Source organism: Rhineura floridana, chromosome 4 (genome assembly GCF_030035675.1).
Source record: "Rhineura floridana isolate rRhiFlo1 chromosome 4, rRhiFlo1.hap2, whole genome shotgun sequence".
Lineage (NCBI taxonomy): Eukaryota > Metazoa > Chordata > Lepidosauria > Squamata > Rhineuridae > Rhineura > Rhineura floridana.
In genome coordinates, this window is record NC_084483.1 from 178,524,935 (window position 1) to 178,540,863 (window position 15,929).

Sequence of the window (15,929 nt, forward strand, 5' to 3'; positions counted from 1 at the left end):
TTTAAAGCAAAGCTGTCCCTGGCCACATCCACACCAGGCCTTTGTTTCACTTTGGAGAGTCATGGCTTCTCAAAGAATCCTGGGAAGTGTAGTTACTGAAGGGTGCTGAGAGTTGATACGAGACACCCCATTCCTCTCATCAACTTTCAATCAAAGTGACTGACTGTTAAACCACTCTGGCCACGGAAACTCTCTCAGTGGAATAGGAGTCTCCTCTCAGCACCCTTCACAAACTACATTTCCCAGGATTCTTGGGGGAAGCCATGACTGTCTCAAGTGAAATCAAAATCCGGTGTGGGTGTGGCCCCCTGATTAGGCAAGCCCACAGCTGTGCGTCTGGCTTTTAGAACACTGACAGTTGGTTCTTACTGAGCATGCCTGACACTATCATTGGGTTCAAGCCAAAATTTCTTAAATTAATTAAAAATCAGGCAGGCATTTTTTTTTAACGTTTAAACTGCAGAAGATGGTCAGAGTATGGGACAAGGTCAGTAATAGGATTACAGGTACTCTGTGAACATGGCTGATTTTAAATGAATTTCGACAGATTATGAGAACTTGCAGAGAAAAAAGTCCAAAAGGGCTCTTGGGTTTTCTCTCTCTCTTTTTAGACTTTGAATTCTCTATTTTCTCTGACTGTTTTGTGTATCGCCATGAAAATTTACAGGATTGTTAAGCAAGCATTTCTGAGTTCAGGACTATAAGTTTTGTAAGGTTTTGTTTTGAAATGAGCTTATGGGAAGCATCAGAATGGCATGGGGGGTATTTTCAATTTAACATTGCGGAATGTGAAAAATCCACCCTGGCTATAATATACAGCCACTCTTGGGGCGGTATAATTGCTATTGGGATATTTTATTTATTTATTTATCTATTTTTTATTGCTTTTTAAAAAAAGTTTTAAAAACAAAACAAAAGGTTTAAAAACATATTAAAAAGCAATTCCAACACAGATGCAGACCATATTTCCATATGAAAATATGCTATGCATTTACTACAAATATCATTATAACATTATATTCACATTTATAATTGTATCTTTAAATATATATATATATATATATATACACACGCACATAAGAAATGCTGTTAGTACTGCTTGGGTGGTCACCAACTAGAAGTGAATGAATGAGTGAGAGTATAAATGGCTTTTTCTCCTTTCTAGGGCTTATGCCAATGTTAGAAGGAGAAAGGGGGCAGTGAAGGACAAAAGTAAGACAATGATTGTGGGCATCTGGAAACAACTGCAAACAAATGCTACCAATCCCAAGTGTAAGTCTGAGTACCCAGAAAAAGATCCCGTGACCAGGCAAGTGACCTTGACTAAGGTGCCAAGCTGGTATGAGGGAAATGGAGATGGGTCAGCATAGTGATGTAGAAAGGAGGCACAGGATACCAATCTGACCGATTGATGGATGATATACTGGGGCTCAGTGAAGGTATCAAAAGAACTTCAAAACATTATCTGATTATAAAGACACCCCAGCTTCACCAGAAGATTTGACAAGTTTCTCACCACAGCCTGACACCAAGATTTTGAGGGAGCACCCCCTCCTGTTCTCCAGGAGTGTAGTTGTCCAGGGTCTCAGGGAGTCTTAGACCCAGGGCCAGCTCCAGGCATGCGGGGGCCCTTGGGCATCAGCTTGCCCTGGCCCTCCGGTCGGTGTGTGTGTGTGTGGCGTGTGGGTACATGAGTGCACGTGGGGGCCCCCATGCCCCCCCACAGCCCCCCTACCTACCTAGTCTTTACCATTGCCCTTAATGAAGATAGTGGCCATGGTTTCCCTAAGGGGAATGAAGCCTCCGCCGCCATCTTTGTTGATGGCACACGTGCGTGCTATGCACGCACATCTCTGCCATCAACTAAGATGGTGGCAGCGGCTTCAGTACCTTAGAGAATCTGCAGCCACCATCTTCATTAAGGGCAATGCTAAAAAGCCGGCTGACAGGTAAGTGAGGGGGTGCGGATCATGGAAGGGGAGCGGAGGGCCCCTCAGGGGCTCTTGTAGCTCCAGGGCTCTCGGGCCAGTGCCCAACCTGGCCACCCTTTAGAACCGGCCCTGTTTAGACCCTTTACTTTTTTGGGAGCAGGGTCTCAGCAGGGTCCCTCTGTCTCCAGCATCCTGTGAGCCAATCAGCATGAAGGCCACTGAATAGAAGCTTCCGACATGCTTTTTGACCTTTCCTGCTGATTGGAGCCGATCAGAGTGAAATGAAATGAGTCAGCCACTGAGAAGAGTTTTCTCAGTAGCTAACACTCTCCCTTTTCATGCTTATTGGCTCCTAGGGATGTCTATTGTGGGAGAAGGCATTAACAAGGATCTCAACCCGGCAGTAAAAAAAGGGGAGGGGCGTGGCTATGACAAATATGAAGGGACCCTGCATTTCTGAATTAGCCATTATATTACTGCCTTTCTCCAAGTCTCTTCTTCCTCTCTCCAGTACTGGCTGGCCACCAGCTACTTGTGTGGGTGTGCAAGTAGGAAAGCTAGGGCATAGGTGGTTCCGTATACTTGCTTCTCTGCATTAGAGTGACTCACAAGGGCGCTCCTGGCTGTGTTAATTGGGTGTCTTTCCATAAATCGTTCAAAGCCTTTCATTTTGGTGTGGTCCCAACACTCCTTCTGCTCATTCCTGCTGTCTCCTGGCTTGATCACCCAGGAGTGGCTTTGGGTTCATTGGTAGAACCTAATTCCCCGACATTATGTGTCAGTACAAAGGTAAAATTTGCATTCCTTGCCCTGCCCTCTTTTGCCTCTGGCCCTATCCATTACTGGCATGTGGTTGCTGAGAAAGTTGCTCAGAAGGGAGTGTGGCCCATGGGGAGAAAAAGGTTCCCTACCCCGATTTACAATGAGAATCCCAAAAGGGCTAAGTGGATTAAGCAGAATAACCCTGGTTTCTAGTGCATACTAAGCACCCCTCTGGGACACATGGTATTCTTAGCAGTCCCCAGGGTCAGCGCCAGGCATGCCAGGGCCCTTGGGCACCAGCCTTCCCCGGGCCCTGGCACCCACATGCATGCCCCACTTACTTACCTTTCCCTTGAAGTGAATGCTTCCCATGCTGTGCACGCATGCCTGCCATCAACCAAGACGGCGGCTGAGGCTTCCCTAAGGGGCTGATGCCTCTGCTGCCATCTTGGTTGATGGCATGCATGCGTGCTACACACATGCATACCTGCCATCAACCAAGATGGTAGCAGGGGCATCAGCCCCTTAGGGAAACCTCAGCCGCCATCTTGGTTGATGGCAGGCTTTGCAACCACAGCGCAGCCAGCATTTGCTTTGAAGGAGAGGCAGGTGGGGAATGTAGATGGGTGTTGTGGGCCTATGTGGTAGTCGGGGTGCCTGGGAGCTCCCTTTTTGCAATTCATGGCAGGGTTGAGAGCCAATGCTGCCACAGATTGTGGAAGGGAGCGCTACCTGCCCACCCTAAGAAGGGGCCTTTCAGGGGCCCTCAGCCAGGGCCCGACCTGGCCACCCTCTGGTGCTGGCCCTGGCAGTCCCCCATCACAGGAGTGCAATTGCCGGGCAGGGAGATATGGGGCTTGGCAGCAAGTTATGTGCCCATCATTTTCTGAAACTTTGAGCATCTATATTGCCTCTGAACTGTGAAGCCAGGTGACTGCACATTCCACCAGCTGAATTCTGAATTCCTTTTTTTCTTAGACACGTTATAAAGCAGGGAATATTCTTGGAATCCTTTTTGTTTTGACACCATATGTTCAAGATATATAGGTGAAAATTGGAAACAGACAGGTATGTGCTGATCCACTTTCCACTTAGATGGAAGAAGAGTCCAGGCTTGCTGTTTCAGTGGGTATTTTAGGCCCCTGGCTTTGCTTTTTAATTCCACTTGGTAAGATATGCACTAAGGCAGATGGGCATCCCCAATATTGATGTCGCTCGTCAGTGATGTCTGGAACATTAAGAGCAATAACATATGCTTAGAAGGGCCTAGGGTCACAAATGTTTAAGAGATTGTTCCAGTTTCAGTGCATTTATATTTGGCCCCCGGAAGAAAAAAGTGGGGTCTTGGATCACAGTTGAGCTGCTGAGAAATGAGGAGGGAATGGACTCCCGGGAAGGGTGACTTAGCCTGTGCCTGCTTTTGAGACGGGCTCCTGCCTCAAAAGAAGCTTATTCAGATATATCAGTCAGTTTTTTCTTTTTTTTTTGACTGATTAAACTTCTCCCGGGTAGGGAGAAACGAAGAGATTAACCTCAAAGCCTATTTTTGTTGGGACGACCAGATCTCATTAATTTATGGGACGAGGTCCAGCCGACGAAGGTGGGACGGATTTTCAACAGCAAGCTCTATCTGTTAAAGCGAACGTTCATCTTATCTTCTAAGAGAGAACGCACTAACAGGCAAGCACCCTTCTTTCTATATTTTTCTTTTACTTGACTTAAATTGTTGCTGTTTAAAAGAGATTTGCCAGATTGATCGGTTTTTGACATCTCACTGGGGAGCCGTAACTCCTCTCTGCTACGCACTAATTAATAGCTTATCTCTGTTTTTGTTGCAAAAAGCTGTCCTGGATTTGCATTCTAAAGATATACACAGAAGAGGGATTTCTATTCCAGATTTTTATTTTGAAAAATATTATACTGTTTTGAGACTACTCTCTTTTTGGTCTATTTTATTTTGACGAATCTGTTTCTTGACGATTGCCATTAATTGTTTCGATCCTGGGAACTGCATTTTGTTTACTTAACTATTGGAGAGATAAGGCTGTCTGCTCTGTTTATACTGTGATGTCACCAAGTTTGGAGTATTAACCCAATTGTTGCTGAAATAAGAAGTGGTTTTCCTATATTTTTCTTTTAAAATGGCAATTAAGAAAGTGGCTGAGAATCTGGAAATAACTATGTTTCAGAAAATAATGGATGAGATTGAGATAACGAAAATTGAATTGAGTAAAATGAAGCAGGAGATTAAAGATATAAGGGTCCCTGTGAGAGAGGTGACCCTGGAAGGGGTCCCTGTGAGAGAGGAGACCCCGGAGATTGGAACAGGGGTCCCTGTGAGAGAGGAGACCCTGGAGACTGGAATAGGGGTCCCTGTGAGAGAGGAGATCCCGGAGATTGGAACAAACGTGGAACAGGAACAAGATTTGGAGTCTATGGACTTTAGAAATAAAATCTATTGTTTGGAACTCAATGTTATCTCTGAAGAAATTAATGAAGATTCTAGAGATAAAGTTATCAATGGCATGGATTATCTTCTGGACTGGAATGATGTGATGGAGCCCAATATAGAGAAAATCTATGGAATTAACTGCAGCCATGTGACAATGGAAAAACTTTTAAGAGATGACCCAGTGTATTTTGAAAAAAAGAACAGAGATATGATTTTACAGCAGTATTTCAGCAACCTATTCAGAATGGATGGCAAGAAAATATTTGGGATAGAGGTAATTCCCATCAGACTCTTACTATATGACTATGGCTTTGACAGCAAGATTATTATGGAATACTGATAATGGAAGATTGGATATTGAAATTACTGGACTTAACAAGACTACTGAAGATGGAAGATGGAAAATGGAACTAATAGAGATAATAGAACAATGGCTACTGAAATTATTGAACCTAACAGATTCTGATGTGATGGATTAATTGAAATGTTTATTTTGACTATGGTTATGACAATAAGATTATCATAATTAGTAATGAGATGGATTAATCGATATGCTTATCTGGAAAAAAAAATTGATAGATATATTTCTTAAAGAATTGAAACCTCTCTTTGACTTTTTGTGGAAAGAATAAAGTAATGTTTATGAGATTTGATGATTAAGTAAGATAACTACTGGAGGAAAGTGATTTTATAATATGACTTAAGAGACAGGATTGTTATATATTATAGACTTATAACTGATTTGATCTTTGACAAATGGGAAGTCAATATTTTACTCTTTATTTTTTATTTTTGTTTTTTTTTTTCTTTTTTTCTTTTTGTTTAACTATTTTTGATTTTGTTTTTTGTCTTTGAATGTTTTATGATTTTGTTTTGTATGTTTTATGAAAATCTGAATAAAAATTATTGAAAAAAAAAAAAAAAGAAATGAGGAGGGAATGAAAGCAATGAATTACCGCTGCTGTGCTTCTCAGCTTAGAAATAATTGCAACATTAGCAAAAAAAAAAACCACAATACCCCCTTATTTGCAATTAGGGATGGCCAAATGTCTGTTTTGGTCTGTTTCCCCTTTTTCTTTCCTGATCGAAAGTTCAGTTTGCCTTGTTTGTGCATCAATTTCCAACCAAAAAAAGTCTGCATGACAACTTGGAGGGATTTTTGTGTGCATTTCTCATAATACACAGCTTTGTACAAGCATTTTACCCTAACAGAATGTCTTTTTGTACATTATTTTCACTGACATTTTTGTGTACACATTCCTCATGCCTGGAGGATAAATGTGGCCCTCCAACTCTCTCCATCTGGCCCTCAGAACTCTCCCCAAATGACACCCCTCACTGGCCCTACTTCACACCCTGAATGTTTTTTGCCTGGATGCAGCATGCCCTTGAACTCGATGATGTCTCTTGGTTGTCTGGGAGAAAGATAGAGAGGGGTGAGTGTGTGTGTGTGTAGAAACTAGCCTCTTAAACAAAGGTAAAATTAACTTTCATTGCTCTGCCCACTGTTACCTCTGGCCCCACCCACGAGTGGCATGTGGCCCCCAGAAGGTTGCCCAGAAGGGAAAGCGGCCCCTTGGGCTGAAAAAGGTTTGTACCCCTCCCCTAATGTATGCTTTTCTGTACACATTTTGTTGGTAGGAGAACTGCATGGCAACATCCAGACAGGGTAGCCTGCATTTTGGTTTGTGCGTACTGCTTCAGGAAGTGCAGATGGTACGTTTTGTCCCCCCATCTGTAATGCAGTGGTTATTCAGCATGAGTGCAATTGTTGGGGAGTAAAACGCAAAAGAGTTATTTCTCTCAAGGCCCATTTGCAGGCTTGCTCTAATTAACAGAGATTTGTGCCCTTTTCCCCCTGTGGACGGGAAGGCATTCATTGTACCAAAACCCTGCTATCCGCTCATTCAAGGAAATCCTGCATGTATTGGTTAATTATTGTATATTAGCTTGCTCTTCATTGTATAGCAGCCACGAAATCATTCACTTGTTGCAGGATTTGTATACACACAGGCAGAAAAGCTCCTAGTGGAGCAGAAAAATGGCCAGCAAGGAAAGAGATAAGCAGGTGTTGCGCGCCTCCCCAATCTCTGAGCAGTGAGATTTCCGGGGTCCCTGCGCTCATCCAGGGTTTGGTTTCCTTTGGGGAAAAGGTCAGTGGAGACTGCGGTGTCTTTATGAAATATGATTTATTTATTTACACACATTCCAACCTGAGCTTGGTATGGAGGGGTTCAAGGCATCAGCAGTCCAGCTTTTCCATCTGTGTTACAGGAGGCACCCCAAATGCCATGGTGCAGACAGCCAGTCTCTCTGCCTGCCTCCAGACCCCAGCAATTCTTCCTCTAGACAATACCCTACACACACTCCAAGCAGAAACTTCTGCTAGCTGCCAGGAGGGGGGGGAGGCTCTCCTGAAGAGTTTCAATGACAAAAGGGTCTTCCTGGCCCATTCACCACTTGCTGGGCAACTGATAGGCCCATTACAAACCTGGCCACTCTATTTGTGGGCATTGTGTGTGGCTCTGTTCTGGGTTCTGCCACTTTCTGAAAGAGCCTTTTTCAGTTGTGAATTCTGCCCTTTGGAACACCCTTACAGAATTATAGAGATGGAAGGATCCCTGGAGGTCATCTAGTCCAACCTCTTGCTTTCTGCAGGTTCTGCCTTGTAGGATGCAAGCAGAGCATCCCTAACACATGGTGGTCCAGCCTTTGCTTATATATCTCCAGCAAAGAACCGACCCCCTCCCGAGGCAATCTGTTCCACCATTGTTATGATTAGAAAGTTCCCCCTATTGTGTACCTGTGCTGTTATCCTTCCAGTATCAGGCATAAAAATCTTTCCAGGCTTTTTAGATCTTTCCTCTTTCTTAAACCTTAGAGACTTTATTGTGAAGTTTTTCACTCTCCTTTCTTTATCTATTGCCAATTGTCTTGGCTTTCTCTGCTGCTGTCTGCTATTGCATTAACAAACTTATTTCTCTTACATGTTATTTAAAGATTTTTTTTAATATGCTTTTGTTGGCCAGCCTAGGAGCATTTAGGCTGAAGGTTGTGGGATACAACAACCTTGGATTGTTACTTGGGCTGCCTTTAATGCAATAAATAAATATCAGTGCTTTAGGAATGACACATCGGACATGAGCAACCCAATCCTTCTCTTTCCCAGCTCTTTGGAAAGCAAAGGTTCTATAGGGAGGGCAGTAGGAACACCTCCAGTATGGGATGCACAAGTTGTGCTCTCCCTACAGCCATAGTCTTGCTCTGGTCAGACCCTCCATGCAATCTATGCAGGAGGAACTTCTATACAAGCATTTGGTCAGCTTATATCTGATGCATCTATCCATAACATGGCAATCTCAGGGCTTGACTAGCTGAATGGGGGGGGGATCCTTGGGAGGCTGCAGCCATTGTTGCAGGGGATAGGAGCAGGGCTTCACATTGGATTTGTGCTAGGAGCTAAACTGGGGCAGATGCACACAGCTGGTGTTGCCAGGTTGTATCCAGCAATGTCACAGTGCGACTGGAATGACTGCCACTTCTCTTCCTCCTGTGCACCCCCTGCACCCTCCCAAATCTTCTCTGGGGATTCCCCAAACCTCCAGAGCAAATCTGGGGAGAAGATGGGGGCATGTGGGAGGGGGGAGAAGGAGGGAAAGTTATTGTTGTTGTTGTTGTTGTTGTTACTACTACTACTCTACTACTACTACATTTATATCCCACCTTTCTTCCAAAGAGCTCAAGGTGGTATACAAACATAGTTCTCCCCCTCCCGATTTTATACTCACAACAATCCTGTGAGGTAGGTTAGGCTGAGAGACAGTGACTGGCCCAAGGTCGCCCAGTGAACTTCATGGCTGAGCAGGGATTTGAAGCCTGGTTTCCCTCAATCCAGCAGTCTAACCATTACACCACACTGGCTCCTTTTATGTGAGTGGACATTGTTCCACTTACAGAGTGCAATCAACCTACTGGATCATGCCACATTTGCATGCACAATACTCTTTGCCATGGCTTCCGCATGCATCTTTCTTTTCCTTTTCTATGTTTAATACATTTTATTTCATTTTCTTATTATTTTCACTTTCTTGTAAAACACAGCACTTGCTTATAAAACATAACGTTTGAAAATTAAACCACAAATGCCCACTTTATAATCTTTCAAAAGTATGCTTTATATTATTTGATGCATGTTTTTCTAATAATCAATATACAGAATCAAGTTTTGAACAAAAGTCTAGTACTTCATGTGCAATTAGTTAATTTTGACTCATTTCCCATTCAGACAATGTAGGTATTATTGGTCATTTCCAGTTTCTTGCATAGCATATCTGAAAATGAAATGGATTGCCTTCAAGCCAATTCTGACTTATGGCAACCCTATGAATAGGGTTTTCATGGTAAGCAGTATTCAGAGGGGGTTTACCATTGCCTTCCTCTGAGGCTGAGAGGCAGTCACTGGCCCAAGGTCACCCAGTAAGCTTCATGGTTGTGTGGGGATTCGAACCCCGGTCTTCCAGGTAGTAGTCCAACATCTTAACCACTACACCACACTGGCTCTCATAGCATATCTATGCTGCAACAATTAAATATGATATTAATTCTCGATGTGCCAATGGTACATTATTTGCAGTCAGTCAAACAAGTAGATGGATCTCAGGGGAGCTTGATATTTGTTAGCTTTTCTATTTGTGTGTTGACAAATTTTCAAAATGTCTCTGCTAATTCATATGATCACTACATACAAAAGAGCCTTTCCCTTTTATTTTTATTTTTTTTAGCACTTCCAACATATGTGACTAACAGAGCAATCCTATGCAGATATGCATGTGGAGGAAGATGAGATTCCCTGCTGGCGTAACCACCACATCCAAGGCCCCACCAGGAGTAGGCAGAGCAGGTACCCCTTCATTTAATCTCCCCCCACCTTCCCCTTGACTGCAATGGGAGGGACTTAATGATGTCACCTCCAGGGCTGGTGTAGTTTTGGAGCCTGTTTAGTGGGGAGGTTGTCAGGGGAATGAGGGGGTATATGAGTCTATGGATACACAACCTCTCCTACCACATATCCTCTAACACCCTGTTTTAGCCCTTTCTATCAGCAGAACACTCCCAGTAAGACAACAGTGAAGGTGGAGCTTGCTACCCCATGGAGAGAGGGCATCCATTGGCAGACTCCTCCCCCTCCCACTAGAATTGCTCCCTGTAAGAACCACTTATTTTATTAAGACAAACTGGAGTTTTGTACCATTAGTAAAAAAATTTATAACAATTCTCTCTGATTTTTGAACATCAAGAAAAAGTAGTTCCATGTGTCCTAAGGTATCCCCATATGTCAAAAGTAACCAGATTACCTATATCCTTACTCCATTTTAGGATCCATGCACCTTTCAGGGACTCGATTGTGCCCTAGTTTTGTATTTTGAAAAGGCAACTATATTTCCATAGTAAATTTAGCATCTAAAAAGTTAATTATTCATAAGTGATGTTCTCTGTAATGCATGACAATTAATAAAACAGAAACTCAACCAGAATTACAGATAACAATCTGTAATTCTGAGTTACCACAAAGCTATGGGATTTCAACTAATTTTATGGAACCTTGACAGATATGCACAGGGGAAGACTGTGCCTGGATCTGCTGAGATTGAAAGATAAAATTCTGATAGTTCCCCCTGCCTGCCCCTCCCCTTGCATATGACCAATATGATGGCACCCTTTCTTAATTCAGAATAACAGATGTTTGCTTGCTATGTCTGATAATACAAGTGAAATGAGCTTTTAAGGAGGGGGGGAGAGAGTTTTTTAACACAGCATTATCTCAGCGTGACTTGCAGTATAAAATGTATCTACCTTGGAGGAATTATTTCTAGCCTCTTCTCAGTCTTGGAAAGAATGCCCCCCCCCCACACACACTCACGCTATTTTTTTTAAAGAATGAATAAGAGCTGGTACGTGCATTAGAAGCCATTTTTAATGCTGCTAGATAAATTCACTGGTGCGAGAACAGAACATAAAAACTTAAAAGTCAATGATCCCTCTGATGCTCGATGGCTTTTTGAATGTTGTATTTGCCATGGAAAAAAATGCTCAGGCTTTTCTGGAACATGTAAGTTAGCTACTCAAATGAGACAAACCTAGTAGAGGCACAGGTGGTGATTGTTGTTTTTTTAACCCTGCAATCCAGTCATTTTGAAACATTCTACCTTCAGGGAACAGTAGTATCCAGTGGTGCTTAGCAGCATGCTATAGAGGTGGGGGGAGAGACTGTGCCCATATTCACACCATATATTTATTCCACTGTTATTCCACTTTAAACAGTTATGGCTTCTCCCAAAGAATCCTGGGAAGTGCAGTTTGTGAAGGGTGCTGAGAGCTGTTAGGAGATGTCCTATTCCCCTCATAAAAATTGGGACAAAAGTGCTAGCATTATAAACAGGAAAAATAAGACAAGAAACCCCACTTCTGAATGCAGTCCCAGTAATCTGTCATTCAAATGTATCGTGATTTGTGACCACCTGTTCTTGAAACAGAAATCTTGGAATCATATGAAATGGTTCTTGTTAATGTGGTAGGTTTCCCAACTGATTTATCCGAAGGCTGCCACACAAAGAGGCGTGTTCACAGCTGCCACACGTGACACCTGTCACCCACTAATTAGCTGGATACCTGAAATCTGTCCATATGTTCCTATGAAGGCTCTGGAAAGGCTAAGCCTGCTCTAGGAGCATTTGATGTTTCCAAAGCATCTATACAGTGAAACTAGGGGTTGTGAGAACTTCATTTCCGTGAGCTCCCATTTTCCTGGCGGCACTATGCAGTTTTCCAGATGTTGTTAACTCCCATCATCCCTGATAACTGGCCATAATGGCTGGGGCTGATGGGAGCTGGAGTCCAACAACATCTGGAGGACCACAAGATCACTGCCCATGAGCTACAAGATGGTGGAAGCGGAGCCAACCCATTTTGCTGCCTGAGGAACAGGACAAGATGATGCCCCTCCACCCATTCTAGGTACTGAAGGCTGTTGAATCTTATTTCAACACTGACAGTAGAACAGCATCTTCTACTGCATCTGAGGGCAAATGGTTACTGTCAGAAATCCCCTTTTTAGGTCCCAAGGATCCTCAGAGTCCGAGGTGGTCTCTTGGCCTTAGAGACTGCCTCGTAGGACCCCTGCTACTACTAAGGCTTCAAAATCCCTTTTCAGCACAAAACCTCTTTTCTGTTTTTGCTTCCATAGTGTGGGGCTTTCCTACCGACACCTATCTTTTCTAATGTAGCAATTCCCTTCATCTACCCATGCTGTTCCACGGTGCTTTCTTCCTGGCTCACCGCTGACTACCCAGAATTTTTCTCTTAATTTTTCTTCCCTCTGGCTCTGCTTGCAGCCAACCCAGTTTTCCTCCTACCTTCGCTGTCTCACTTTCCTCCTCATGTAAGATTTTTCTGTCTTGTCCTTTTGTGTTTTTCAGCCTCCATTCTCTGTCACCTGGGACTTTCCCTCCAACACTTCATCATCCTGCCTTTTATGAAGCGACAGTCAGCATCTGAGCAATGCCCCACAGCAGCTATCATTCCACTGTGCTTCCCCCAGCTCAGCTGTATTTTCGTTTGAGCAAATTGGGAGAAGAACAACATGGAAGGCAGCTGGAGCTGGAGTTCCTGCATCCTCCGGACAATTATTTTTAGGGACACAGGGCAAGCTACATGGCACACAATATTTTCCAACATTTTCCTGAGGTTCCCAGCCTCCCAATCTTTGCTGTCTGGGGTGGCCACCTAACAGAACCAGCCCTGTGTTAGAAAGCCGTCATGAAATTTCAGACATACATGAGAACTGGGCCCTCTTTAAACTTTCCTCTAGGAAGTAATGCAAAGTGGGAGTGCCAGTAGTACCCAGAAAAGTTGCAGTAGTTACAGCAGTTACAGCTCACAATGCCAATTATTTGCACCAGGGCCTAGCAGCTTCTGAGTACAAGGGATATTTTCAGACCATTTTGGATCTCTGAAATACCTATTTAGACTGAATTTGGTTCCATTTAGGAGGAAGTCCTGTTACTGGTCACATGAAGCTCCTCTGCTCATAATGGGGATGGTTCCAGTTTGCTTCTTGACATAGCAGGATGCAGGTCTTCTCTTTCCAGATAGATCAGGTCATTGTAAGTACTTTTAGGGATATTGGTCCAGTTTCTTGGGATATCTCCGAGGTACCCAAGTTCTCAAGAAGAAGCAAAACGCTAATTAGGGACATGATCAGGATGAGATGATGTGGATCACACTTTTGTATCTCAGGAGGAAGATACCCTATGAATGTGTTTTGATTACTATGGTGCTTACACTGCTTAAATCCTACAGTGTGATCTGTTTATCTATGACGCCACTTTCTGTATTGTTGTGTGCTCCCTGAGCAGTGAGAAGTTCCAGGGGCAATGTCACCAAGCTTAGTTTTATTTGAATGAGAGAGAACTGGAACCTTACGGTGTCCTCTTCTTATCCATTTATAGGCAAATATATACATGGAACCTGTTGGAAGTGAGCAGGTATCTATAAGCCAACACAACTGCTAATCCAGCATCAGAATCCCAAAGACAGTAACTGCACCCTAAGGATGCTTCAGCTGCAGTCAACTCCATCTGAAAACTCTCAGCAATTTGTCTCTCTGTAATGTCTTTATTAAAATTAAAAATGCAAACACTTGGTCTCTCTCTCTCTTTCTCTGCCCTCTCCCACCAAGCTCTGATGAGTATTGGATTCTAAAGGTTAGAGCCATCAAGGAACATTCAGCCCTTTTATTAAGCCCCTGGTTACCATCAAGGTTGCCAGGCAAAACCATAGTGATAGGCCTATCCATGCTAATCAAGACAGCCAAATTCATTGCAATATGCTGTGTGTAACCTTTTGTCTAGAAATCTCTTAAAGCCTAATAAAATAATGTCTCTGCCCCAACATTAGAGAGAGAAAAGTCTCAGAAGTTGAACATGTTTTTTTCTTTTCTTTTTTTAAGGGCTATAATGACGCCATTGAGCTGTCCAAATAATAGAGCATTATTATTTGTTAAATTTGTATCCTAGTTTTCAGCAAAAAATGCTCAACATGGGAATAATACAAATAAAATTAAAAAGTAATAAAATACAAAGTATAAATATACAAAATATTCTTATGAGGAATTTTGCAGACAGCTGATCCCAGAAGAAAAGAGGAGCTTGAAATCAGTGCCTATCAGCTGACAGGTGCTGACTTCAAGCTTCCCAATGTCATGAAGTCAAGACCATTGAGTTCCATGGTGAACTCAGCAGCACAGCCACCCCTGCAGAAAGCAGAGCTTGAAGGCAGCGCCAGTCAGCTGACTGGAGATAACGTCAAGCCTCATCTGGCTGGGCTTGGATTTTCCTTTCTAGGCCAGCTTGCCACACAAGAAACAAAAAATGGCTCACCTGATGTCATAATGACATCAGGGGATTGACAAGTGAGAAGGTCCCACCTGCCTATCAAAATGGTCCCCAAAGGTGGGGGAACCTAGGATCCAGCCCATCCCTATTCCACACTGAATGGCAGTTGCTCTCTAGGATTTCAGAGTTTATTTATTTTAATCACAATATTTAATCTTCTGTCACTGCATGTTATTTCAGAGGTTTAAAAACATGCTCAGCTTGCAGAAATCAATGTATTAAAAATATATCAAATGTATCAATCATCCAGTTTTCCGTATCAGAAGTCTCTGTTATCAAGACCAAACTGCTGCCAGGAAGCAGCTTATTACCTAATCTACTTTTGAAATTAATCCCGTTCCTAGTTATTTTGTGATTATCTTGTCGCTGCATCTTCAATTCAGTGCTCTTATTGCTTGATGACAATGTGGTGTTGAGGATAAAGTCCATCAATTTTTCAGTCAAAAAAAAAAAGAACAAGGTAGGTTCTGTTCTCTGGATTGTGTTTATTCAGACTTATTTTGCGATAGATTGACCAAGCAAATCCTAACAAGATCAACACTGCAAGCCTTTTGTTACTTGAATACTTGTCCAGTGTGTGTTAGCACGGACCCTTATCTTCGGAGCAGCCTAGGAAGGCCAGCTCAAACCATTTTGCTGTCTGAGGTGAAAGACACAATCTTCCTTCAATGCTGCTGATCCTACACCACTTAGATCCATTTCTTTTGCTACCTGTATCTTGGGGCTCAATTAACACTCTTACTATATGCTCACTGAACCAATGTCCATATTTTTCACTTTCCAGGTTAAAATGTGTTTGTTTAATCACCTTTAAAAAGATACTGTAGAGCTGGAAAACACTTGGGTTTTGTTTTGGTTTAGTTTAGAGAAAGGGCAAGTAAGGGGGAACATGAGAGAGGTGTATAGAGCCCACCCTGGGTGCCTGCCAGGAGGAAGGGCAGGATATCAATCAATCAATCAATCAATCAATCAATCTAAAATTACATATGGGATGAAGACAGTGGATAGGGAGGCATTTCTCTCATAATAATAGAATTTAGGGGCATCCAATGAATAATTGGAAGATTCAGAACAGACAAAAGAAAGTACTTCTTCACACAACATATAGCTAAACTATGGAATTTGCTCCCACAAGATGGCCACCAACCTGGATGGCTTTAAAAGAAGTTTAGACAAATTCATGGAGGCTAAGGGTGTCAATAGCTACTAGCCATGATGTCTATGTTCTGTCTCCACTGTCTGAATACCAGTTGCTGAGAATCTAAGTAGGGAAAGTGCTGTTGAACTCAGATCCTTGTTGATTCAGCTGTGTACCCTAATCTTTGGGGGACT

The 15,929-nt window shown here is 42.9% G+C and overlaps 1 long non-coding RNA gene across 1 annotated transcript in view; it reads left to right on the plus strand.

Annotated features, from left to right (window-relative positions):
• Positions 1 to 13,786, plus strand: part of LOC133384507 (uncharacterized) — a 31,346-nt gene extending 17,560 nt beyond the window's left edge. Inside the window, exons 2-3 of the long non-coding RNA XR_009762591.1 lie at positions 9,927 to 10,045; positions 13,653 to 13,786. This is a non-coding gene — a long non-coding RNA (uncharacterized LOC133384507). The remainder of the gene's footprint in view (positions 1 to 9,926; positions 10,046 to 13,652) is intronic.
• The last annotated feature ends 2,143 nt before the right edge of the window (positions 13,787 to 15,929 follow it).